General features: G+C 40.2%; 1 protein-coding gene and 1 long non-coding RNA gene across 3 annotated transcripts in view; one reads left to right on the top strand and one right to left on the bottom strand.

The window, feature by feature from the left end:
• RBFOX1 (RNA binding fox-1 homolog 1) overlaps nt 1-18,664 on the top strand; it is a 2,222,576-nt gene that overhangs the window by 1,582,443 nt on the left and 621,469 nt on the right. The gene's annotated exons all lie outside the window — the stretch shown is intronic.
• Nucleotides 502-10,334, bottom strand: LOC143667547 (uncharacterized). The gene is made up of 4 exons (XR_013168091.1): nt 10,278-10,334; nt 3,673-3,801; nt 2,055-2,114; nt 502-709 (listed from the first exon to the last, which is right to left on the bottom strand). It is a non-coding gene; the product is annotated as an uncharacterized LOC143667547 (long non-coding RNA).

Below are 18,664 nucleotides of genomic sequence, written 5' to 3'. Positions count from 1 at the left end.
AAGAAAAGCAAGCATGTTGCTTTGAAGAAACAGAATCTGTGATCGGGAAACCTGGTTAAAGGTCTTTTCCTCCTCGTAATTTTATTCTACAAAGCCAGGCACGAGGGGCGCTTGAACATATGGAAAGACTTGAGTTTAATTGTTAAAATTCTGCTCAGCCAGGCTACTTCTTCACTGTGATTTGCACTAGTTAGCATTTGTGTGCATTAGGTAATATATTTAATGTTTCTCGCTCCAATCCAATTTACGTGTGTTTGGCAGCAGCCCAGCTCCACGGGCACGGGGCAGGGAAGCCCATAAATCTGCCCGCATGGAGTACGGAGGCGATATTGCTACATTTGATCTTATGCTTGCACGAACGCTCCAAAATGCTTGTGAAGCAATACCACCTCTTCCCCGAAAATCTCTCAGGGACACAATTAATGCATCTCATATTGTATTGATTGTAGCCAATAAGTGCCTAAATGATTTGATGCAAAGATTATGCGGAGAAGAGGGGGCGAGTCAGCTTAAGAAGAAGCATGTGGTTTAATTACTGGCTGGATATTGCCCATCCACCTCCCCCACCAGAAGTTTAACAAATAGGCCTAAGTGCACTTGAGCTGTTCTTGATATCTGTTGAAATTGTATCTGCCGGTGATGAGGGGAATCTGGGAACTGGACTCAGGGTATTGGCAGGATCAGGGACCCCAGGAAGCTCCTTTCCACTCTGCAAAATTAGAAGACGGAAAATCCTGCATTAGCACTTTAAGGTTAGGCTATGGCGAGCACAGCATTATCTAATAGAATTCTGCCTTCCCGTTTAATGAAAGCATCTTCATCTTAAATGTAGGGCTGCATATCTGTGTCTATATTCTAATGATTCTGAAATCTCAGATGTTGATCCAAAAGCAGCATTGAATGTAAAACATATGATGGATGGCAGTGTGTGGGTGCTTTACCCAGCTGATTGTGAAAACCCTCCACAGATATCTCCTGTTGATGCCACGCTGTGAACTGTTAGGTAAACAACAGATGACCACTTTTCCTTCCTTTCTTTCTTTTTTTAATGGAAAAAGAAGCAGAACCCCCTGCTGAAATTCCATGTGGAGCGCAGCACAAGGAAGGCTGGTGTTGTGTATCTGCTAGTGTTTTGATTACATCAATAATTCAGAGAGACTACTGTCCACTTAATCTCTTTTACGCCTCTCCACCAGGAACGATCCTGGTTTTCTTCTGAAAGTCCTAAAGCTATCATTTTCCTCAGCTCTTTCTGAAATATGTATTTTGTTTTGCTTGAAACATTTATATGTGCTAGTGACCAAATCATTACATGCAAGCCATCTACCTTCAGAGAATGATAAAAATCCACTTTGGATGGTGAAACACAGGGCAGGATGTTATCAAAGCAAAATTCTAAATTCAATTTGGATATTTTCTTCTTGGGAGAGGTCCAAGATTGATCATGGGATTCTTGTGTGTGTGTGTGTGTGTGTGTGTGTGTGTGTGTGTGTGTGTGTTGGCCATCCGTTGTGCAGATGAAGATAAAAATATAGATACAGATTTATATTCTTTATTATTATGTGTTGTGAATATTGGTCATTCCGTGTGTATTTGTATGTGTGTGTGTGTGTGTGATCAGACTATTATGACTAAAACTGTCTTTGGTTAAGTGCAAAATTAAAAATTCAGAACATCCGTTGTCTGATTTCTGACACCTGTGATTTAAGCCAAAATCTCAATTCACTATTATGAGTATTTCTTTTATGGTGAGGCTTTTCATAACAGGAATTGGATGTTATATGATCAATAAATTAGAAGATATGATTTGCATTACTCAGTCTTGGACTGATTACAAAGTGACTGTGTTCTGAAAGTAACTCCATCTGTCTGTGGATTTGTTGTCTGTTGGGAGGGTGGTGTGATATTCTCGTACGCCAACTTTTGGAGGGATTTTTCTACTTTATTATTATGGGGTATGATGGGCTTGATAAGACTGTCCTAAAATTCCCAAGCTAATAATCTTGCTGGTGGAGATAGAAAAGGAAAACTCCAGAGTAAGCAGACCTACTCACATGTCAGGTCAGTTCAGATTTTATAACTCAGTGCCTGATGACGTGCTTCTCTCCATGCCCCTATGTATGAGCCACAAAATTATTATAAAATACATACAGGAGAAATAACCCAGCTTCTATGAGTCTGAAACTTTCCAGCGCCTATCCACTTTTCCCCATTGGAACTACATTTAGAGCATAAGAATCTAAACTTCTACCTTAGTAATTGGTCCCCATGTTGCTGGACCTGGGACATCACGAAGGACCATCAGTGAGTCATGGATATTCAATTAGTTATAATGTCAAGGGCATTTTATTGTATCCTAGCTCTTTGGAAATTGGTCCTACAGAATGCATGGCAGCTCCTGGTGAGTGCTCTTTGATTTCTGCCCATCCTGAATCTGAGAAAGTTTCCTTCAACCTCCTACTTATAAATTAGAATTGAGACAGTGAAATTCAGTACCTCTAGATTAGAACAGCAATAAAATAGTAAAGGAAGTTTTCCAGTTTTATCATTTTATACTGAGACAGAGCTTCCTCTCCCTGTGTGTATGTATTTACACACACATGTGTGTCTGTGTGTGTCTACGTGTGTGCAATAGTTTGCCGGGACTGTGGTAATAAAGTACCACAGACTAGTTGGCTTTAAACAATAGAAATTTGTTATCTCATGGTTCTGAAGGCTAGAAATCCAAAATCAAGGTGTCGGCAGGGCCATGCTGCTTCAGAAGTGTGTAGGGTTCTGGAAGTGGCCGGCACTCCATAGCTCAGCCCCTTCCTCGTGTCACATGGCCTTTCAGTTCTCGGTTTCCATCTGCATCCATTGTCTGTATCTCTGTCCAGATTTCCTTTCTTATAAGGACCCTGTTCATATTGGATCAGGGCCCTCCATGACACTCTTTAGCCTCATCTGAACTAATAACACCTTCAAATTCATACAACTGAGACTTAGGACTTGAATTTGTCTTTGTGGGGGGCATCATCCAATCCATGAGAGTTTGTGTGTGTGGCTGTGTATGTACACATATTTGCTATTTGACAAATCCCTATGCAGAGTTTGCTTGTATTAGATACACTATTGTAAGTGCTTTATAAATATTTAACTCATTCAATTGCCTGCACACCCCATGATGTAGGTGATAAAGATCCGTTTTACCAATGGGGACAGTGAGGCCCAGAGAGAGTGATTAACTTGTCTAAGGTCACAGAGCTAGTAAGTGATAGGACTGCCTCCATCCAGGTATTTAGATAATGGACTGCAATCATTGAGCACTTTCTACATATCGAATATAGGGATTGAATTTTTCTCATTCAATCTTTACAACAAACCTATGGGTAGATTTCTGTTACTATCCCCATTTTACAGATGGGGACTCTGAAGCTGAAAGTGTAACATATCTTTAGTCAAACGCTGAGAAAGTCATGGAATTGATCTGTATAGGCAGGCAATTGACTAAAAAGTTCACGTTCTCAATATACATTAGTGAAAACTTCTATCATGCAAATAAATATACTCATCTGATTTTATACATACATGCATATATATTTACATACATTGATATTGATAATAATAATATATATAATGAAAAAGCAAGAAGCACTTTCTGTTATGTTGATTAGTTTTCACTCCCAAACTTACAGCTCTGAAGAATTCTCTTAATCTGAGCTTTAACACAGGATCACTGTCCCCCAAATGATTTGAAAGTGTTTTACGAGATGTGAGTCCTACTGAACACCAGAGAGATTTGATCCAACCCAACTTCTTTTTCTATAGAAAAAAACATAGCTGCAACCAATAAATATTATATTTTTACAGAGCATAATTATGAATATAAAGTATCAAAAGTCACACCAAAGGTACAACTGGTACCCTAAGCTGGAAATATGTTAGAGTTCCAAGAGAGAAATGAATGCTTGATCAGAGTTTATTTGTTTCTAAGAGCGTTGCACCAACAATATAATTTAAGTTAATGCTAGCAATATTAATTTGTCTTTTAATTGTTGAATTACGAATGGCTTCCCAGTTTCCAACAGAGTTTAATGTATATGGAAATTACACAGCCAAGAAATTCAAGATACAAAGGTGGACTGCATTTTATAAGCACACCATAATTACTGCTTAATGTTTAAAGGGTCTCTCTCTTTGTCGGATTCTGTTCAATGTCCTGAGACTGTACAGAAGACAACTTTGCTTTAATGATTAATATAAACCTTGTGTTGGAACTTAATTGAATTGCTAACTTTGTTGTTCTCACAACTGCAATCTACTCAATTCCCCTTTTCTCTGAGGTAGGGTTTCTTGCTTTGCTGGCATAAATAACTTGTCTTCTAATAATAGCAGGAAAGAGTTATCAGAGCACCTTTTTAATTGTCTGAAGTTTGTACACTGCCACAGCTCTTACAAACAGGAAAAACCACTTACATATCTTTTAAAATATTGTATTCTTAATAGCTCCAATTAGATTAATCAGTTGCCCAGTCCTAGCAATAGAGGACATAAAGGAAAAGGAATTATAATTGATGAAGATCGATTCTGTCCTGTTGCTAAAATTCAAATTAGGGAACGCTTAGAGTTAGAAAAAAATACGTAGCATATTTAATGTAAAATAGCAGCAGCCAAACCAATAGATTTGGTGGCATGGAGCAAGTAACTATTATATGTGTTTATTCAAATATTTGCTGATTACCTTCTGGGTTCCAGGAAATGTCCTAGGCATGGAGATACAGTGGTGAGCAAAACTACGTATTGCTGCCACTGCAATCAAATGCTTAAACTAGAAACCAACAAATAAATAATGTAGATGGTGATGACTCATCTGAAGTGGGAAAAAATGAAGTGAGTGAGATAGAGATGATTTAGGGGTGGGGCGTCATAGTCAGGAAGGCATCATGGAAGAAGTGATGTTTGAGCTCATGGTAAAAAGTTGATCTTACGAAGGAAGTTCGAGAAAGAGGAACAGCTGGTACAAAAAGCTTAGATGGGAACAAACTGGGTGTTGAGGAACCAAAAATGGTTTATATTTAGATTATGTCTTAATACGACCATGATGACATTTCTTTTTGTGTGGGTGGTGCCTCAAAAATTCCAATCCCCTTTCACATTTTGTATTATTTCCTCTTAGACTATGCCAATGATGAGGGACATTGGAAGGACAGATACAGGATGTCTTGTACAGAAGACTTCATAAAGCAGACCATCTTGGGAAAGTAAGAAGGGCGTTTTAGTTAGACGCCTTAGTTATTTGCTCTGAGCTATTTTCATGATGACTTCAATATCATAGCTTTTTTACCCAACCCTTATTTTTCACAAGAATAAAGTGATCTAGTGATACCTAAATTCATTCTGTTTTTTTCAATGGCAATTTTTAAATATTTTGATAATGAAAAAATTCAAACATATACCAAAGTAGAAAGAATAGTCTACTAAACCGTCATGTACCTATCATGATTCAAAAATTGCCAACACATAACCAGTCTTTTTCCCTCTGTGTTCTACTCTTCCTTCCTCCACCCCCTGAAAATTTTCAAGCAAAGCCCAAACAAATTATTTAAAAATATTTTAGCATGAATATTCAAAAGATGAGGACTTTAGGGGAAAACATATTGTTATTAACAGTATTCTACTTTAAAATATTAGCAGTAGTTCCTAAATATAATCAAATATTCCCTCAGTGCTCAAAGTTTGTTTGTATTATAAGGGCTTTTAAAAAATGTTGCATGTTGATCAGGAGTTAAAATATGACTATGTCTCAAATTAAAATTAGTTGCTATGTCCCTTAAGCATTTTGAAATCAATAAGAGCCCCTTCTGACCCATTGTTGTTATTTGTTTTGTTTTCCCTCTGCCACCTATTTGTGGAAGAATCTAGATCATTTGTACTGAGGAATTTCCTTACACCCTGGTTTTGCTCATTGCATCCTCTATCCCATAGATTTCTTGTAAACTGGTGGTTAGGTGTAGGTGTTTGATAGGATTCTGGTTTCTTTTTTTTTTTTTTCAAGACGACAATAGGTGATTTTGTGTACTCCTATTAAAAGGCACATCATTTCTGACTGTTGAGCTCTTTTGGAAATTTTAGTAGCCACTAGTGATTATTGTCAATATCCATTCATTCATTAGGGGTTGCAAAACGGTGGCATTCTAAACCCATCGTTTTTCATCTATTTAGGTGAAATACTTCTGCAGAAGGGAACATCCTCTCATGAAATTCCTTGGTTACCCTGAGGTATAGTTCATAGAAGAAAGTCAAGATGGATGGATCTTTGTATTATTCCACTCTTCAAATTATTGAGTTAGTTTGCTTGCATCTCCAGTTGTGACCACTGATTTTTCTTCAGTTCCATTCTGAAGAATGGCTCTTTCATTGGCCAGTGGGATCCAGTTGTTTTCTGAGTCCATCTGACACAGTCTGAGCAGAGTGCTTCTTTGCTTTATGAGATAGCAAGGTGTCTCTGGCACAAGTTGTACATTTCCTTCTCTGGACCTGGACTCAGTAATTTCTTTATTGAAGCTTTTTATAAGTAGTAGAGAGCTCAGTGGGAGGAATTTAGTGAACATTTTTGTTGTTGTTATTTAACTCTATTCAATGCCAGTGTCACCTTCTCTTAGTAAAAGGGATCCTCTTGACTCTGAACAGCAATTCCATTTGGTTCTTCTGGAGTCTGTCTGCCTCTCCACAATATTGAGCATGTGGGTGAGGACTGGACATTAAGTGACCCATAACCCTGGACAGAATGGTTGCATGAGGACACAGTCCAGGTAAGCTCCGAAGAGTACTCAGTGGAATTTTCTACCAGATTTTGTGTAGAAGCCGTCCTTTCCCATGGGCCTGTTAAGCTGGTTAGAGGTGAGTGGTACATTATGATGGCCATTTTGCCCTCATCATACAGAGAACCAATCAAAGAGAGTGAGAAAGGGAACATCTTGGAGGCATTACTTGAGGACCTGGGAACAGCTGTACCTACAGTTAATTCTCCCTTCTTTGGAGATTTTACAATCACATGAGCCAATGCATTGTCTTCTATTCTCTTTGCTGTTTTCAGTGTGTATGAGTTTACATGTGGAATAGTTCTAATATAAGGGTTTTTCATTTACCCATTGAAAAAAGAGATTTAGAAATTTCCCCTTTAAACATTTTTAAATAGCACATGGTGATTTAAAATACATTCCTTTAATATATGCTTTGTATCTGTGAGATGCTATATGATGAATGGAGATTAACCAGAAAGGACTTTCTCCCTCATCCAGCCAGTGTATTAAGCCATAGCCAGAGATGGTGAGAGCACAAGGTGGAAATTTACGGAGTAACAAAGCAAAAGGAGGCTGAAAGGGAGTTGAGGCTAAAATTTGAAGTGCTTTGAATGCAAACCAAAGGATTCCAATTTTATTCTGTAAGATGGGAGTAGATCTTGGAGGGGTTTTTTTTGTTGTTGTTGTGTTTTGTTTCTCATAGGAAGGTAATGTGATGAGCTTGTGCTTTACAAAGACCAACCTTGCAGGATTATTGCATAAAAAATATTCAAGAAAGAAGGGAAGATGCTAGACAGACCATTTAGGAAAGAGATTCTGAACCCTTTTGGAATTCTGTTTCTCAGGAATGCATAATTATGCCTACCCTTTTTTCCCCCCTTTTTTAAGGGTTGAAAGAACTCTGAAGCAAAGCTAGGCATTTTATGAACCTTGTGATTAGAGTCAGTGTTTCCAAAAGGTCCATAATATGTAGTGTTATTAAAACATACAGAAAGTTTAGCTGAAAGTTTAGTTGATTTTCGATTATTAAATGTAAAAAAAAAGTAACAAAGTTATCATATATTAGAAGAAATTTTACAGGTATGTCAAACCTTCTAATTGTATGGATGGCTGCCTGGGATGAGGCTAAGTGAGGGCAATCCCTTGTCCAGGTTCTACTCTGAAACCACAAAGATTCACTGATGATTTTCAGAGGACTGGTTATTTGGTAGATTGGCTTTCAGTGTTTTGTTTAGTTTTTTTAATGAAACTTTCATTAGAAGAACCGATTGTCAACAAATTTGTCTGCTGCCCATTGAAAGTATATCTCATCTCCTCCTAGTAGAACTCAGCTTTTCAAAATAGTCAATAGAGCAGTTTTGAAAAATCTTATGTGAAAAATCTAAACTTATTAAACTAAATAAATACAGATACCAAGAGTTGGTTTATGTGCTGCTTAACAAGTTATCACCAGAGGAGAAAGGAAAGCACCACAAGATCAGATCCTTTGTCCACCTGGGAGCTCAGACAGAGCCAAGTGGGTAAGAACTCTTTGCCCTGCAAGACTCACTGCAGCCTGGATAAGCTCCAGCTTCATGGGCTTTGCCACTGGATTTGCCAGCGCTCCAAGGCTGAGACCATAGCTTTGTGATGGGCACACTCTAACCACGTTTCTAAGATTTACGAATATGGTGAGTCGGATTTAATAACTTAACTTGAGAAACAGTTTTCCTGGGAGGCTCAAATATTTGCACTCCACTCTCTGAGCATTTTCCCTACATGGGGAAACTTCAAGAAGCCAAATTATAATCCCAAAAAAAAAAAAAAAATGAATGGCTAGTTGGCATTCAAGCAAATGGTGGCAGCTGTGAGAAGCAAAAGCACAGTTGCACGAGATTAAGATAACCCAGTCAATCTGTTTCGATAAGTAGAGAGGCCAGCTGCTGGCCCACGGCAGGGTGAACCTTTTGGAGAAAGACATATTCTCTTCTTTGTAGTAGGAACTAAGTTATTAATAGGTGAGAGCTCCTAGACTTCCTCTGGCATCTCAAGAAAATTTGGTGACTCTGCTTAAATTCCAGCCTTTTTTTTTTCTCTTCTAATGAGAAAGTGTTCTTGCTTACTTTTGGGGAGAAAGACTAAGTTAGTCTGTATTATAGAGGGATGGAGAGAGAAGAAAGGAAAAAGGAGCTTAAAGTTACTGAGCATCTGTGTAGAAAGATAATTGGCAAGAGTGGGAAATAGGAACTCAAAAATAGCAAGTCTGTGAAAGAAATGGAAGGAAGGGAAAGGTAAATTATATGGGGTAAGTGAAAATAACTGTATATGGAAGATTGTTTTGAATTACCTGTTGTTAGTTTGTGTTTGCTTTAGGTCTGGGCCATGGGGTTCCTACTTTTCTATATGTAACCCTGGAATATAATAGTAATTAAGAAATAAAATATCTTTATTGAGTATTTACTGTATTCTAAGCATGATGAAGCATGCTTTATATTCATTATCTTGAGAAATAGATACCATCAGCCCCTGGCACCCAAGATGACCCTTTACTGTCAGCCTCTGGTGTCTCAGGTGACCTGGTGCCATCAGCTCCTGGCATCTCAGGTGACTTGGTGCCATCAGCGCCTGATATCTGAGGTGACCTGGTGCCATCAGCGCCTGGCATCTCAGGTGACTTGGTGCCATCAGCGCCTGATATCTGAGGTGACCTGGTGCCATCAGCTCCTGGCATCTCAGGTGACCTAGTGCCATCAGAGCCTGGCATCTGAGGTGACCTGGTGCCATCTGTCCCTGGCATCTGAAGTGGTGACCAGGTACCATCAGACCCTGGTGTCTCAGGTGACCTGGCGCCATCAGCCTCTGACGTCTAAGGTGACCTGTTACCATTCAGCCCCTGGTATTTGAGGTAATCTGGTGCCATCAGTGCCTGGTGTCTGAGGTAACCTGGTGCCATCAGCCCCTGGCATCTGACATGGCCTAGTGCCATCAGTTAGGCCGTGGTGCATAAATGAACCACTTCCCAGAACACCAACTTCAGACAGTGCCATCCTTTCAGTAGGATGGTCAAGTCAAAGTGGGATGACTAATCATCATGTGTGAACTCGCTCAGAAACCTGAGTCTTATCCAAACCACAAAAACATGGGTGACTGCTACTTCTTTGCCAAGTATAGCTTTTATCTCCTACCAGCCTTCCTCCTTCCAGGTAAGATTTATGAAGATACCCTGAAATACAATTTCCCACCTCCTGACAGCACACAATCCAGAAAAAAGCCTGAATTTCTGGGACCTTCCCAAGTCACCTACCTAAACCCTAAAAGAAATCATCCCCTGTTAACACCATCATCTGAAGATGCCCCGTGTCCCTCCCGGCCTACATCCCCCTTCTTGGCAACAGCAAACTTTGTTTAAATACAGATGTGCTCGTGGGAGTCTTATGCTGGAGGGAATTGACGATGCCATCTTTACAAAGCAAAGTCTGCAAAGAAGGAAACCCTTATTAGTTTTCCCTAACTTACCCAAGGACACACTGCTTGTGAGTAGTGGAGCCATGCTTTGAGCCCACACATTCTGTCTCTAGAGACTGTTAACTGTCATTTCAAATCGCTTTCCTTTGTGGATCTAATATCTTTCTTTTCATGTATTTCTATACCATACCAATAAGTTGTCTATCGTTGCCATAACATATTACCGCATATTAATTTGCTTAAAATAACCCAAACGTACACACTCACAATTCTGTAAGTGAGATGTGGTTTGGCTCAGCTGCTTTTGGTGCTCTGGGTTTCCCAAAGCTGGAGTTAAGGTGTTGTCTCAGGGGGCTCTTACCAGGAGTGTCTGGGAAGAACCCGCTTCTGAGCACATGCAAGATATAGGACTGGGGTTCCAGTTCCCTTCTGGCTGGCTGCTGGGGCTGCCTGGAGCACCCAGCAGCCTCCCGGGTCCTTGCGGTCAGGATCCTGGCTCTCAGGGCCAGCAGTGGTGCAGTCAACCCTCCTCACACTAGGGACACCATCCTCGCCCTCTTCTGCTGCATTACTCTGTCTATGGTTAGAGAAAGTTCTCTGCTTTTAAGGGCTCCAGTGATTAGATTGGGCCTACCCCAATAATCCTGGAAAATCTCCCTATTTTTAGGTCCCTGACCTTAATTCCACTTGTAAAATCCTATTTGTCATGTGACATGACATCTTCACACCTTCCGGGGATTGGGGCAGGGACATCTTTGGGACAACATTTTTCTGCCTACCACACACAACTATTCACCCTCCCATCCTCCAGCCATATTCTGAAGGATTTGGCCCTTCTTTCAATGTATTAATGTATTTTTAGTCCTCCTGTATGAAAGCTCTTCTCTTTAATTTGACTTTGCATATATTTCAGCTCTCCCCTTCTTGATGATTCAGGGTAAACTTCCAAGAAGATCATCTCATTTCCGTACATATGAGCCCTGAAGGACCGTGAGGTTAGGCTGCTGCTGCTGCAGCCAGCATTTCTTCAAACAATCCGTGTGCCTTTCTGAAGTCAACAAGGAGAAGCCTTAGAACTTGGAGGTGTAAGCCTGTGAAGTGGGAGAACCTCACTGCGATAGTCTCATGTGTCTTAGCCAGCTCCTCCTGGTAGGTGCCCACAGAGACATGAGATGGCAGTGGATTTCTGGAGTGGTGACAAACAGACCAAGCTATAACCCTGGGCTCCTGCATCCCTCATTCACATTAGCCTCAGCTACATTCTCTTGAGAGCAAGCATTTCCCACCCAACCATCTGCCAACTTTTTTATCCAATGTAGAAGCTATTCTTTAGAAACTCCATGCACTGCATAATAAGAGAGTTGTTACCAAAGAAAATGTGTTAGCAAACTCTGCTTTAATCCCTTTGTCATAAGGGTGGCATTTTTGGTGAGCTGGCTTCTGTGCATCTTGAATGGATATTATCAAGTTTTTAGGAAATAAAATCCAGTTAACAAACAATAGAGAGATGGCCAGCTGTGCAAACGAAACTCTATTCTGTCTTACTTTGTTTTGTTTTGCTTTGATCTGCTCATGTGTGATTTGAAAACATTGCATCAGGCAACCTGATGGGAACGGGGGCGTCTTAAAATGAGAAAAGCTCTGGCCACAGTAACAAATCCACAGGCCGCATGAGAAACCCAGGAGATCACTGACACTCAGTCGTAAGAATCTATTGACTACAGTCCCAGCACGTGAAAAGATTGATCAATCCAGCAGACTTGCATTAATTGCGAAATAGAAGGGACGGGGCGATCAATGATAAGAATGAAAGTGCAGCAGTAACGATGCCACATCCAGCTAATCCAATAATGGAGAAGCTGATGTATAGCATATTGGAATTCTACCGTCTGGGCACTTGTCACCATAAAGAATATCCCGCAATTATGGGGAAAAATTGAGCAGGCAGCAGTTGAGCCAACCTAATCAGCCTGATGCCACAGCAGTTCTCCTGATTAAACACTAAATTAAGTGGCACTCAGCTCTGTAACCTGCCTTGCATTATGAAAAATAATCCTAGCGTTAACGTGAAAGTTTGTATTTTAATCAAAGCAAACTATGAATATTAAAACATTCCTGGGCTATTTTGGTGTCGTTTAGCTGTGAACATGTTTAACAATTTATAAGTGGATCTTTTGCCATTGGCTATGAGGATAAAGGGCCCAATGCTAGATTGGGAGGTAAGACTTCCTGTGCTAAAAAATCAATTAGACTTGATACAAGCTCAGAGAACTCTTAAGGAAAAAAGAATGCATTCAAGAGGCCCTGGGAGAATTCAAATTTAGTTAACTTCTATAACGGTTTGCCTAAGGGCATCAACTCTATTCTTTGCTACGAAGCACGTGATCATTCCAGGAGGGGGAGCTTTAATAAGCTCTGGATACTGTGAGGACCCCTTACAAGCCTGCGTCACAATGAAGTCCTGCAGCACAAATCCACTGACAACCCAGGACTAAATGGCAGGTTCTCCAGAACGGAAAGAAGAAAACAGCATTTAGAACATGCAAAAGAGAAGAAAGAACGTGTGCTGTGAGCTCCGTTTAGTTACTGCTCCCTCTGTGTTCTTTATCTGAGAACTCAAAACTGGCATTGCTGGTTGACTGCTACATGCATTTGTAGAAAAGAAGATTCACAAGGAGGGAGAGGGTCTGAGGGCGCACGGGTGGTTCAGTGGTAGAATGCTCGCCTTCCATTCGGGAGATGCACCCCCCCACCCCTACCCCCCCCCCAAAAAAAATATGGGGAGTGTCTCTCAGGAGCCACCCCGGCTAGGGGCTAGCAGATGTAGCTGGTGGTCTTGTTGGAGGCAGATGTAAGTACCACCAGGAGGGAGAGAGCTCACTTGAAATCCACTTTCCTGAGCACAGACAGTGTGCCAATAAAGCTCTCTCCTGGCAGTGAAGAAGATGAACCATCCACTTCCTTCAGCTATTGTTTTCTATTATTTTTGTTTGTTTATTTCAAGTCAATTTGCAGGCTAGCCTTTTAATTTAATTTTTTTTTTCTTTTTTTAGGGTGGGGAAGAATTGATGGAGGAAGGGACCAGTTCAGGAGCCATTCAGGCTGTATCTGCATAGTTGAAAAGCCAAAAACTAAGACGTGAATTGCATTTATTTCATTTTATTAATTAAGTGAGCGTTCACGTTCCTCACTCTGTGCCAGGCCCGGTTCTCAGGGCTTTGCGAAATTAACTCATTTAATTCTTCCATAATTCTGTGAGGTAGAGATGCCCTTATTATTTCCATTTTTGCACAGGAAGAAACTGAAACCCAAAGAGCTTAGGCAGACTTGCTAAGATCTCTCAGACTGATTGGGAGACCTGACATTGGAACCCAGACAGACCCATACCTGCTCTGTTCTGCTCTAACAGGTGGGTCCTTATAAGGGATTGCTTGGTTAGTGATACCTGTCGTGGGGAATGGGGAGGATTGGGGTGTCATTAGATGGCATTAACTCAAGCTCTACTGGTACTCTTCTTTTGGAGTGCAACCCTTGTGCATTCCTTGAGTCTTAAAGAAGCACACAATTCTAATCAGTCCGCTTTCCCCTCCTATCCCGCACCTACGCCTTTCATCCATCTCTAGGACACAATGTTTTTTCTAAGGAGATCATGGAGTGGTGATTTGCTCAGTGTGGTGTGGGTCAGCCTTTCCAAACCAGACCAGATCATCCAGGCTTCCAGAAAAAAGAGCTGAGCTCTAGGCCACCAGTGAGAATCCAGCAGACCAAAGATTTCAATCTTAGCCTGATAGGATGATCATTCTCATTGATTGAGCATCACTGAATGCCAAGCTTAAGCAGGTACTTTTGTTCCACTTTCTTATGTAATTCCTCCATAACTCCACAGGGCAAAGGAAAATACCCCAGTTTTAAAGATAAAGAATCTGCGGTAGAGAGACTGTGTGCCCGTGGCTGAGGTCATGTCACAATTAGTGGCGAGCCTGGACTGTTCAATCCCGTATGTCTTATCTCTGCCCCCCAGGTATTGTCTGGGGCTATGTGAGCATCTCTGAGGGTCACTCACCTTTAATCCTTCATGACCTGACAAGTCCCATCTGCCTCATTCCCCCAGCCCTGCAGGCACCTTCCTAGATGGGGCAATGAAAGGGGTAAGGACTTGGGAACACCTTTCTCCAGCCTCCTTCCTTTCTCTCTGATGTGATTCTTCAAGACTCAAGGAGTGCACAAGACTCAAGGGTTGCACTCCCAAAGAAAACAAGATCCAACAGCCCTTTCACCATGTGGTAATAATTATTTTTAAGGCAGCTTGTGATAAAAAGACCAAAGTGACTTACTTTTTAACTATTGGGAAGTTGTACACTCTGAGTCAGAGGAGAAATGTGGGTTTTCTCTCAAGTTTCAACTAATCTCAGTAGTCTGACAAGCTGTTATGATGAATCCAATAAAGTCTATGGGAAAGAGTGTAGATCATTCCTTCTGACCCCCTGCACTCCTCCCCCCACCATTACAGACTATAGCAGTTACTAAGGCAGAAGTCAAAACACCTAACAAGAAGGAAAATCTCAAAATGTTGGCTGCCCCAGTCAAGAAGCTGATACAACAATATGAATTAATGCACAGGAAGCTGAGACTGATGTTTCTCCAGGTGTCCCAACCTTCCCAGCCGGGAGCAGCCCCTCCCGCCTGCCCCTGCAGCCTTCCCCCCCGCCCGAACTGTGATTCTGAGAAAGCAGGCCTGTGCACACCAGCTTTACCCCGCTTCTGGTTCAAGGACTATTTCATTTATGAGTCATAGAAACCCAACTCAAACCAACTCAAGAACAAAAGGAGATTTAGTAATAACTCCAGGCTGAGAATTTGGCTGTTCTTCAAGAACGTTCAGATTCCACCAGTACACCCTCTGCTCACTGCTCCTTGGTGTTCTCTCTGCATTTGCTTTCTTCCCTCCTTTTTGCCCAGTAACATTCCCAGTCCGCAGTGCAGCAAATGGCTGCCAACAGCTCCTGAATGGGACAAAGAGAAAATACAATCCACCATGCCAGAGGATGATTTTTCACTCCCTCCCTCTCTTCAATCAAATGCCAAATTATCAGTAGAAGCCTGTGATGACTCCAGCTTGAATCAGTTATCTGGTTAGCTGTGTTCTGAGGGTACAGGGCAGCTTCCAGTGCAAGCAGGTATTTTTTTTTTTTTTTCAGTCTTCACAATATCGTTTACTGATTCTTCCTTTTTAATATTGATGACACATGTAAGCCATTCCCACAATGAATAAGGCAGATCTGTGTCACCAATAATCACCAATAAAATATTATGGAAATCACCATGGTTGACATCTGCAGAGGGGCCTAAAGGACATCATGGCTTCCTTCCTGCCCTCTCTTGAACCATTCACTCTGGAGGAAGCCAAGTGCAATGCCATGAGCCGTATAGAATTGCCCATGGGGTAAAGAGTTAATGCCTCCTGTTAACAGCCAACATCAACTTTCCAGCCACTTGAGTGAGTCACATAGAAAACAGATTCTCCATCCCTGTGACAGCTTCAGAAGGCTGCAGCTCTTGTCAAATATCCTGACTAAAACCTCATAAGAAATCTTTTTTTTTTTTATTAATTAAAAAAAGAATTAACAAAACAATTAGAAATCATTCCAATCTACATGTACATCAGTAATTCTTAATAACATCACATAGTTGCATATTCATCATTTCTTAGTACATTTGCATCGATTTAGAAAAAGAAATAAAAAGACAACAGAATAAGAATTAAAACAATAATAGAAAGAAAAAAAAACAAAAAAAACAAAAACAAAAAACCTATACCTCACATGCAGCTTCATTCAGTGTTTTAACATAATTGCATTACAATTGGGTAGTATTGTGCTGTCCATTTCTGAGTTTTTATATCCAGTCCCGTTGTACAGTCTGTATCCCTTCATCTCCAATTATCCCTTCTCTTTTTCTTTTTTTTTAATTAATGGAAAAAAAGAAATTAACCCAACATTTAGAGATCATACCATTCTACACATGCAATCATTAATTCTTAACATCATCACATAGATGCATGATCATCATTTCTTAGTACATTTGCATTGGTTTAGAAGAACTAGCAACATAACCGAAAAAGATACAGAATGTTAATATAGAGAAAAAAATAAAAGTAATAATAGTAAAATCAAGACAAAACAAAACAAAACAAAACAAAAACCTATAGCTCAGATGCAGCTTCATTCAGTGTTTTAACATGATTACTTTACAATTAGGTATTATTGTGCTGTCCATTTTTGAGTTTTTGTATCTAGTCCTGTTGCACAGTCTGTATCCCTTCAGCTTCAATTACCCATTGTCTTACCCTGTTTCTAACTCCTGCTGAACTCTGTTACCAATGACATATTTCAAGTTTATTCTCGAATGTCCATTCACATCAGTGGGACCATACAGTATTTGTCCTTTAGTTTTTGGCTGGATTCACTCAGCATAATATTCTCTAGGTCCATCCATGTTATTACATGGTTCATAAGTTTATCTTGTCTTAAAGCTGCATAATATTCCATCGTATGTATATACCACAGTTTGTTTAGCCACTCTTCTGTTGATGGAGATTTTGGCTGTTTCCATCTCTTTGCAATTGTAAATAATGCTGCTATAAACATTGGTGTGCAAATGTCCGTTTGTGTCTTTGCCCTTAAGTCCTTTGAGTAGATACCCAGCAATGGTATTGCTGGGTCGTATGGCAATTCTATATTCAGCTTTTTGAGGAACCGCCAAACTGCCTTCCACAGTGGTTGCACCCTTTGACATTCCCACCAACAGTGGATAAGTGTGCCTCTTTCTCCGCATCCTCTCCAGCACTTGTCATTTTCTGTTTTGTTGATAATGGCCATTCTGGTGGGTGTGAGATGATATCTCATTGTGGTTTTGATTTGCATTTCTCTAATGGCCAGGGACATTGAGCATCTCTTCATGTGCCTCTTGGCCATCCGTATTTCCTCTTCTGAGAGGTGTCTGTTCAAGTCTTTTTCCCATTTTGTAATTGGGTTGGCTGTCTTTTTGTTGTTGAGATGAACAATCTCTTTATAAATTCTGGATACTAGACCTTTATCTGATATATCATTTCCAAATATTGTCTCCCATTGTGAAGGCTGTCTTTCTACTTTCTTGATGAAGTTCTTTGATGCACAAAAGTGTTTAATTTTGAGGAGTTCCCATTTATTTATTTCCTTCTTCAGTGCTCTTGCTTTAGGTTTAAGGTCCATAAAGCCGCCTCCAGTTGTAAGATCCATAAGATATCTCCCAACATTTTCCTCTATCTGTTTTATGGTCTTAGACCTAATGTTTAGATCTTTGGTCCATTTTGAGTTAACTTTTGTATAGGGTGTGAGATATGGGTCTTCTTTCATTCTTTTGCATATGGATATCCAGTTCTCTAGGCGCCATTTATTGAAGAGACTGCTCTGTCCCAGGTGAGTTGGCTTGACTGCCTTATCAAAGATCAAATGTCCATAGATGAGAGGGTCTATATCTGAGCACTCTATTCGATTCCATTGTTCGATATATCTATCTTTATGCCAATACCATGCTGTTTTGACCACTGTGGCTTCATAATATGCCTTAAAGTCAGGCAGCGCGAGACCTCCAGCTTCGTTTTTTTTCCTCAAGATGTTTTTAGCAATTCGGGGCACCCTGCCCTTCCAGATAAATTTGCTTATTGGTTTTTCTATTTCTGAAAAATAAGTTGTTGGGATTTTGATTGGTATTGCATTGAATCTGTAAATCAATTTAGGTAGGATTGACATCTTAACTATATTTAGTCTTCCAATCCATGAACACGGTATGCCCTTCCATCTGTTTAGGTCTTCTGTGATTTCTTTTAGCAGTTTTTTGTAGTTTTCTTTATATAGGTTTTTTGTCTCTTTAGTTAAATTTATTCCTAGGTATTTTATTCTTTTAGTTGCAATTGTAAATGGGATTCGTTTCTTGATTTCCCCCTCAGCTTGTTCATTACTAGTGTATAGAAATGCTACAGATTTTTGAATGTTGATCTTGTAACCTGCTACTTTGCTGTACTCATTTATTAGCTCTAGTAGTTTTGTTGTGGATTTTTCCGGGTTTTCGACGTATAGTATCATATCATCTGCAAACAGTGATAGTTTTACTTCTTCCTTTCCAATTTTGATGACTTGTATTTCTTTTTCTTGTCTAATTGCTCTGGCTAGAACCTCCAACACAATGTTGAATAATAGTGGTGATAGTGGACATCCTTGTCTTGTTCCTGATCTTAGGGGGAAAGTTTTCAATTTTTCCCCATTGAGGATGATATTAGCTGTGGGTTTTTCATATATTCCCTCTATCATTTTAAGGAAGTTCCCTTGTATTCCTATCTTTTGAAGTGTTTTCAACAGGAAAGGATGTTGAATCTTGTCAAATGCCTTCTCTGCATCAAT

The sequence above is a fragment of the Tamandua tetradactyla genome, chromosome 23, assembly GCF_023851605.1.
Source record: "Tamandua tetradactyla isolate mTamTet1 chromosome 23, mTamTet1.pri, whole genome shotgun sequence".
Lineage (NCBI taxonomy): Eukaryota > Metazoa > Chordata > Mammalia > Pilosa > Myrmecophagidae > Tamandua > Tamandua tetradactyla.
The sequence above is the reverse complement of the archived record's forward strand: the minus strand, read 5'-3'. Positions and strand labels throughout refer to the sequence as shown.